The sequence below is a fragment of the Ovis aries genome, chromosome 23 (assembly GCF_016772045.2).
Source record: "Ovis aries strain OAR_USU_Benz2616 breed Rambouillet chromosome 23, ARS-UI_Ramb_v3.0, whole genome shotgun sequence".
In the NCBI taxonomy this organism is placed as follows: domain Eukaryota; kingdom Metazoa; phylum Chordata; class Mammalia; order Artiodactyla; family Bovidae; genus Ovis; species Ovis aries.
Window position 1 is genome coordinate 25,932,608 of NC_056076.1, and position 6,961 is coordinate 25,939,568.

The 6,961-nt window shown below is 42.3% G+C and overlaps 1 long non-coding RNA gene across 2 annotated transcripts; it reads left to right on the plus strand.

Annotated features, from left to right (window-relative positions):
* The first annotated feature begins 4,090 nt into the window (after positions 1-4,090).
* Positions 4,091-5,888, plus strand: LOC132658497 (uncharacterized). Of its 2 annotated transcripts, none has more exons than XR_009598199.1 (2): positions 4,091-4,213; positions 5,266-5,888. It is a non-coding gene; the product is annotated as an uncharacterized LOC132658497 (long non-coding RNA). The 2 variants fall into 2 exon arrangements; XR_009598200.1 differs by having other exon boundaries at positions 5,269-5,888.
* Positions 5,889-6,961: the final 1,073 nt, after the last annotated feature.

Here is a 6,961-nt window from a genome sequence, read left to right on the forward strand (position 1 = left end):
TTTACAATATTGTATTGGTTTTGCCATACATCAACATGGATCTGCCATGGGTGTACACGTGTTCCCAGTCCTGAATCCCGCCTCCCACCTCCCTCCCCAGCCATCTCTCTGGGTCATCCCAGTGCACCAGTCCCAAGCATCCTGTATCCTGCATCGAACCTAGACTGGCAATTTGTTTCTTATATGATATCATACATGTTTCAATGCCATTCTCCCAAATCATCCCACCCTCTCCCTCTCCCACGGAGTCCAAAAGACTGTTCTATACATCTGTGTCTCTTTTGCTGTCTCGCATACAGGGTTATCATTACCATCTTTCTAAATTCCATATATATGTGTTAGTATACTGTATTGGTGTTTTTCTTTCTGGCTTACTTCACTCTGTATAATAGGCTCCAGTTTCATCCACCTCATTAGAACCCAGGCACTTCTGAAGGAGATCACACTTTACCTGGGAGGAGCACAGTTAGCAAGCAAAGGCAGGTAGGGGCATTTGTGTGTTTGCGTTGCTAATAAACTTATTCAGTTCAGTTCAGTTGCTCAGTCATGTCCAACTCTTTGTGACCCCATGGACTGCAGCATGCCAGGCTTCCCTGTCCATCACCAACTCCTGGAGCCTACTCAAACCCATGTCCATCAAGTCGGTGATGTCATCCAGCAATCTCATCCTCTGTCGTCTCCTTCTTCTTCCACCTTCAACCTTTCCCAGCATCAGAGTCTTTTCAAATGAGTCAGTTCTTCCCATCAAGTGGCCAAAGTATTGGAGATTCAGCTTCAGCATCAGTCCTTCCAATGAATATTCAGGACTAATTTCCTTTAGGATGGACTGGTTTGATCTCCTTGCAGTCCAAGGGACTCTCAAGAGTCTTCTCCAACACCACAGTCCAAAAGCATCAATTCTTCGGCACTCAGCTTTCTTTATAGTCTAACTCTCACATCCATACATGAGTACTGGAAAAACCATAGCTTTGACTAGATGGACCTTTGTTGGCAAAGTAATGTCTCTGCTTTTGAATACGCTGTCTAGATTGGTCATAGCTTTTCTTCCGAGGAGCAAGTGTCTTTTAATTTCGTGGCTGCAGACACTATCTGCAAGTGATTTTGAAGCCTAAAAAATAAAGTCTGTCACTGTTTCCAGTTTCCTCATCTATTTGCCAAGAAGCAATGGGATCAGATGCCATGCCCTTCATTTTCTGAATGCTGAGTTTTAAGCCAACTCTTTCACTCTCCTCTTTCACTTTCATCAAGAGGCTCTTTAGTTCTTCTCTTTCTGCCATATGAGTGGTGTCATCTGCATATCTGAGGTTACTGGCAATCTTGATTCCAGCTTGTGCTTCATCCAGCCCAGCATTTAGCATGATGTACCCTGAATATCTTTGGAAGGAATGATGCTAAAGCTGAAACTCCAGTACTTTGGCCACCTCATGTGAAGAGCTGACTTGTTGGAAAAGACTCTGATGCTGGGAGGGATTGGGGGCAGGAGGAGAAGGGGATGACAGAGGATGAGATGGCTGGATGGCATCACTGACTCAATGGACATGAGTTTGAGTGAACTCCAGGAGTTGGTGATGGACAGGCGTGCTGCGATTCATGGGGTCGCAAAGAGTCGGACATGACTGAGCGACTGAACTGAACTGAACTGAACCCTGACTATAAGTTAAATAAGCAGGGTGACAATATACAGCCTTGACATACTCCTTTCCAGATTTGGAACCAGTCTGTTCCATGTCCAGTTCTAACTGTTGCTTCTTGACCTGCATACGGATTTCTCAGGGGGCAAGCCAGGTGGTCTGGTATTCCCATCTCTTTAAGAATTTTCCATAGTTTGTTGTGATCCACACAGTCAAAGGCTTTGGTGTAGTCAGTAAAGCAGAAGTAGATATTTTTCTTGAACTCTCTTGCTTTTTCTATGATTCAAAGGGTGTTGGCAATTTGATCTCTGGTTTCTCTGCCTTTTCTAAATCCAGCTTGAATATCTGGAAGTTTACGGTTCACGTACTGTTGAAGCCTGGCTTGGAGAATTTTGAGCATTACTTTGCTAGCATGTGAGATGAGTGCAATTGTGCAGTAGTTTGAACATTCTTTAGCATTGCCTTTCTTTGGGATTGGAATGAAAAGTGACCTTTTCCAGTCTTGTGGCCACTGCTGAGTTTTCCAAATGTGCTGGCATATTGAGTGCAGCACTTTCACAGCATTATCTTTTAGGATTTGAAATAACTTAACTAGAATTCCATCACCTCCACTAGCTTTGTTCATAGTGATGCCTCCTAAGGCCCTCTTGATTTCAAATTCCAGAATGTCTGGCTCTAGGTGAGTGATCACACCATCATGGTTATCTGCGTCATGAAGATCTTTTTTTGTATAGTTCTGTGTATTCTTGCCACTTCTTCTTAATGTCTTCTGTTAGGACTGTACCATTTCTGTCCTTAATTGTGTCCGTCTTTGCATGACATGTTCCCTTGGTGTCACTGATTTTCTTGAAGAGATCTCTAGTCTTCCCCATTCTATTGTTTCTCTCTATTTCTTTGCATTGATCATTGAAGAAGGCTTTCTTATCTCTTCTTGCTATTCTTTGGAACTCTGTATTCAAGTGAGTATATCTTTCCTTTTTTCCTTTGCTTTTTGTGTCTTTTCTCAGCTATTTGTAAGGCCTCCTCAGACAACCATTTTGCCTCTTTGCATTTCTTTTTCTTGGGGATGGTCTTGATCACTGCCTCTTATACAATGTCATGAACTTCCATCCATAGTTCTTCAGGCACTCTTTCTATTGTATCTATTCCCTTAAATCTATTTCTCACTTCCATTGTATAATCGAAAGGGATTTGATTTAGGTCATACCTGAATGCAGTTTTCCCTACTTTCTTCAATTTCAAGCTGAATTTGGCAATAAGGAGTTCATGATCTGAGCCACAGTCAGCTCCCAGTCTTGTTTTTGTTGACTGTATAGAGGTTCTCCATCTTTGGCTGCAAAGAATGTAACCAATCTGATTTCTGTATTGACCATCTGGTGATGTCCATATGTAGAGTATTCTCTTGTGTTTTTGGAAGAGGGTGTTTGCTATGACCAGTGCGTTCTCTTAGTAAAACTCTGTTAGCCTTTGACCTGCTTCGTTTTGTACTCCAAGGCCAAATTTACCTGTTATTCCAGGTATCTTTTGATTTCTTACTTTTGCATTCCAGTCCCCTGTAATAGAAAGGATATCTTTTTTCGGTGTTAGTTCTAGAAGGTATTGTAAGTCTTCATAGAACCATTCAACTTCAGCTTCTTCAGCATTACTAGTTGGGGCATAGACTTGGATTACTGTAATATTGAATGGTTTGCCTTGGAAACGAACAGAGATCATTCTGTCGTTTTTGACATTGCATCCATACATTGCTTAATTTTTTTCCCTAGCCTGATTTTGGGACTGATTGACTTTGCCTCTGTTGCTGCATGCATAGTGCCATCCTGTGGCCAAGATGCATATAACACCAGTATTTGTTTATTCCAATAAATACTGTGGTAAGCTGACTCATTTGAAAAGACCCTGATGTTGGGAAAGATTGAAGGCAGGAGGGAAAGGGTACGACAGAGGATGAGATGGTTAGATGGTATCACCGACTCAATGAACATGAGTTTGGGTAAACTCTGGGAGTTGGTGATGGACAGGGAGGCCTGGTGGCTGCGATTCATGGGGTCGCGAAGAGTCGGACATAACTGAGCAACTGAACTGAACTGAACTGAATGGTTTTTGAGCATTAGGTCATTTTGCTTCTGCTATTCCATCTCTTTCTGTGGTCCAGAGGATCTCCAAACGGAGAAACATGTGATCTACCACTAGGTGAATGTACACATAATTGAGTACTAAGCCAACTCAGCTTGGGCTTCATCTATTAAGAGTAATTTAAGAAGGGTTTATGGTGTTTGTCCTTTGTGTGTTTTTTCACCTTCTCATAGCAGTACTCCAAGGCATGTTTTTCGCTTCTCACCCCAGTAGTTTTCCTCTGAGAAAGAGTCCTATAAAACTGGGGCGATGGTAGGTGTGGTCCTTGGAGAGGTTGGGAATAACAAAACGGGAGAGTACTCTAACTGGGTCCAGCTTAAAGCGTTGTGAAACCACTTCCTGCTAGAAGAAGCTGAACGCAGTAGATGAAGGGAAGCAGAACATCTGGGTTCCATGCCAGTGTCAGCCGTGGGTAAAAGGACAGAACAATGAAACGGGTCTTTAATACAGTGAGTAAAATGTCTTGACCATCTAAGTAACCAGATTCTAGAAAGAAACTCTGAAATAAACAGACTTGCTGAGTCATTGCAAACAGTTTCCACTCTGCACTAAACCCTTCATAGTGTTTTTAAAAAGATTTTTTGATATGGACCGTTTTAAAAGTCTTTATTCATTGTAATATTGCTTCTGTTTTATGTTTTGGTTTTTTGGCCCCAAGGTGTGTGAGATCGTAGCTCCCCGACCAGCATAAGCATTTCTACTCTCTGCCCTAACCTAGACCTGCCCCTGCTGCATTGGAAGGCAAAGTCTTAACTACTGAACCTCCAGAGAAGTCCCCATAGTTCTCTTTATATCAGAACCCCCTGGTCCCTTCTCAGAATTTACTGATAAGACTCTACAGTGAGAACAAACTTGGGTTTGGGATGCAGCAAGTTAGAGGTTGCAAGTTAAATGAAGGACGGACAGATGAGACAGTGATATCATAGAACACAAAGGTTTAGGAAATCCACTTTCAAAATTTTGTTGGATTTTCAAAGTTCACAGTTGTTTGAGTGTATCGTGAGAAGACACATCAAAAAGGCCCATTCCTGCCTTCAGTGATCTCAATTCCTAGGGCAGATAGGGATAAGAAACAAGATTAATATAAACAAAATAGTTTGTCTTTTGCTTCTTTAATCTGTATTTTGCCTTTTATTCCCCAACAGAGTACATATAATACAATAAAAACATTTTGGTAAAATAATACTTTAAAAGTGAGAAAATTGGAGTGATTGAGAAAAGAGATTGAACCTAGGCAGTAGTACATCTGCAAAGAAAAATAACTGGATTAAATGAAAATTCTGTTTAGCAAATGACAACTTTTTAAGATTTTAAATATTGATATTTCTGCTAGTTGGAGGTAATTAGGGGGCCATACCAAGGGTTTATTACAAAGCAAGTAAATATTAAACCAAGTCGACAAAATGTACAAATATTTATTAGCAGACATGCACAGAAAGTCAAACAACCTGATTTTGTAACTCAGGGCATTTCTACTCTTTGCCCTAACCCTTCTGACTAGGAGTTGATGAAAGGTGGACGGAATTGTGTTCAGATGACGGGACGAGCCAGCGTTGTGTTTGGCCAGATGGTGGGAATCTCCCAGAAGGAGAAGGACACACGGCTGGTGAAACTCCAGTGCTTCAGTGGACCCATCAGAGTCTTGCAGCCTCCGTATTCTCATGCTTCCTTCATGGATCTGCATGCTGGGGGGTGATGTACCCAATGTCTCAGCAATCGCCAGTCTCAAAACCACTTGTGATTGTTCAAACGCCCAGTCACATCCAGCTCTTTGCAACCCCATGGACTGCAGCATGCCGGGCCTCCGTGTCCCTCACCGTCTCCTGGAGTTTGCCCAAGTTCATGTTCATTGCATCGGTGATGCCATCTAGCCATCTCATCCTCTGATGCCCTCTTCTCTTTCTGCTTTCAATCTTTCCCAGCATCAGGGACTTTTCCAATGAATCATCTGTTCACAGTCAGATAACCAAAATACTGGAGCTTCAGCTTCAGCATTAGTCCTTCCAGTGAATATTCAGGGTTGATCTCTCTTAAGATTGACTTACTACTTACTTCACCAATTAACAAACTTCTATCCCTTGTGCTAATTAGCTAATCTTCCAATGTGGATTTTTTAAAATATATTTTTAATTGAAATATAATTGGTTTACAATGTGTTGGTTACTGCTGTGCAGCGAAGTGATTCTGCTACACACACACACACACATATATATACACACAATCTTTTTAGATATTCTTTTCCATTATGATTTATCACAGCATAGTGACTATAGTGGGATTCCTGGTTGGCGCAGTGGTGTAGAATCCATACACCAAGCAGGAGACCCGGGGTTTGATCTCTGGGTTGGGAAGGTCCCCTGGAGAAGGAAATGGTAACCCACTCCAGTATTCTTGCCTGGAGAATCCCATGGGCAGAGGAGACTGTTGGGCTACAGTCCAGGGGGCCGCAAAGAGTTGGACATGATTGAGTGACTGAATACACATCATTTTGTGAAACTAGAAGGCAAGATAGAGGGAGAGTATTTGTACTGATCTAAATTTAGACTACAAGAGAAAAAGGCCCCATGAGCTATGTATGGGCCTTAGAAGAAAGTGAAAAAAAAAATTAATCCTTAGAATGGGTTCCATGGGAGAGGATCATTGTGCTTCCCCTCGATTAGCTGAAGAGTCATTCGCGGTGCTGCGACAACCTCTGAGGAAGCAGAAATTTTCTACATAAAGCCCGTGTCTGATGCCACTGGACTGGGGCGTCCACAATCGTAGGTCTTGGACTCTGGAACCTGTACATATTACAAGTGTACTTTTGCTTTGATTGCCTTTGAAGTTTTCTCTAAAGATTCAATAGATACTCTGTAGTCTCTTCATTCAGGCTACTTTCAAGCCAGCTTTAAATTTTATTACTGTTTCAAGCAATCTGTGTTAATTATTAACCAAATAGTTGGATGAAGAAACTCCTGGATTACACGGGGAAAAAAACAGTGCAGCTTTTCAGGCTAAGTCTGTTTACTGCTTCCCCCATGGCTCAGCAAATAAAGATTCCGCCTCCAACTCAGCAGTCACAGGAGACACGGGCTTGATCCCTGGGTCGGTAAGATCCCCTGGAGGAGGACGTGGCAACCCACTTCAGTATTCCTGCCTGGAAAATCCCATGGATGGAGGAGTCCGGCGGGCTCCAGTCCATGGGGTCACAAAGACCC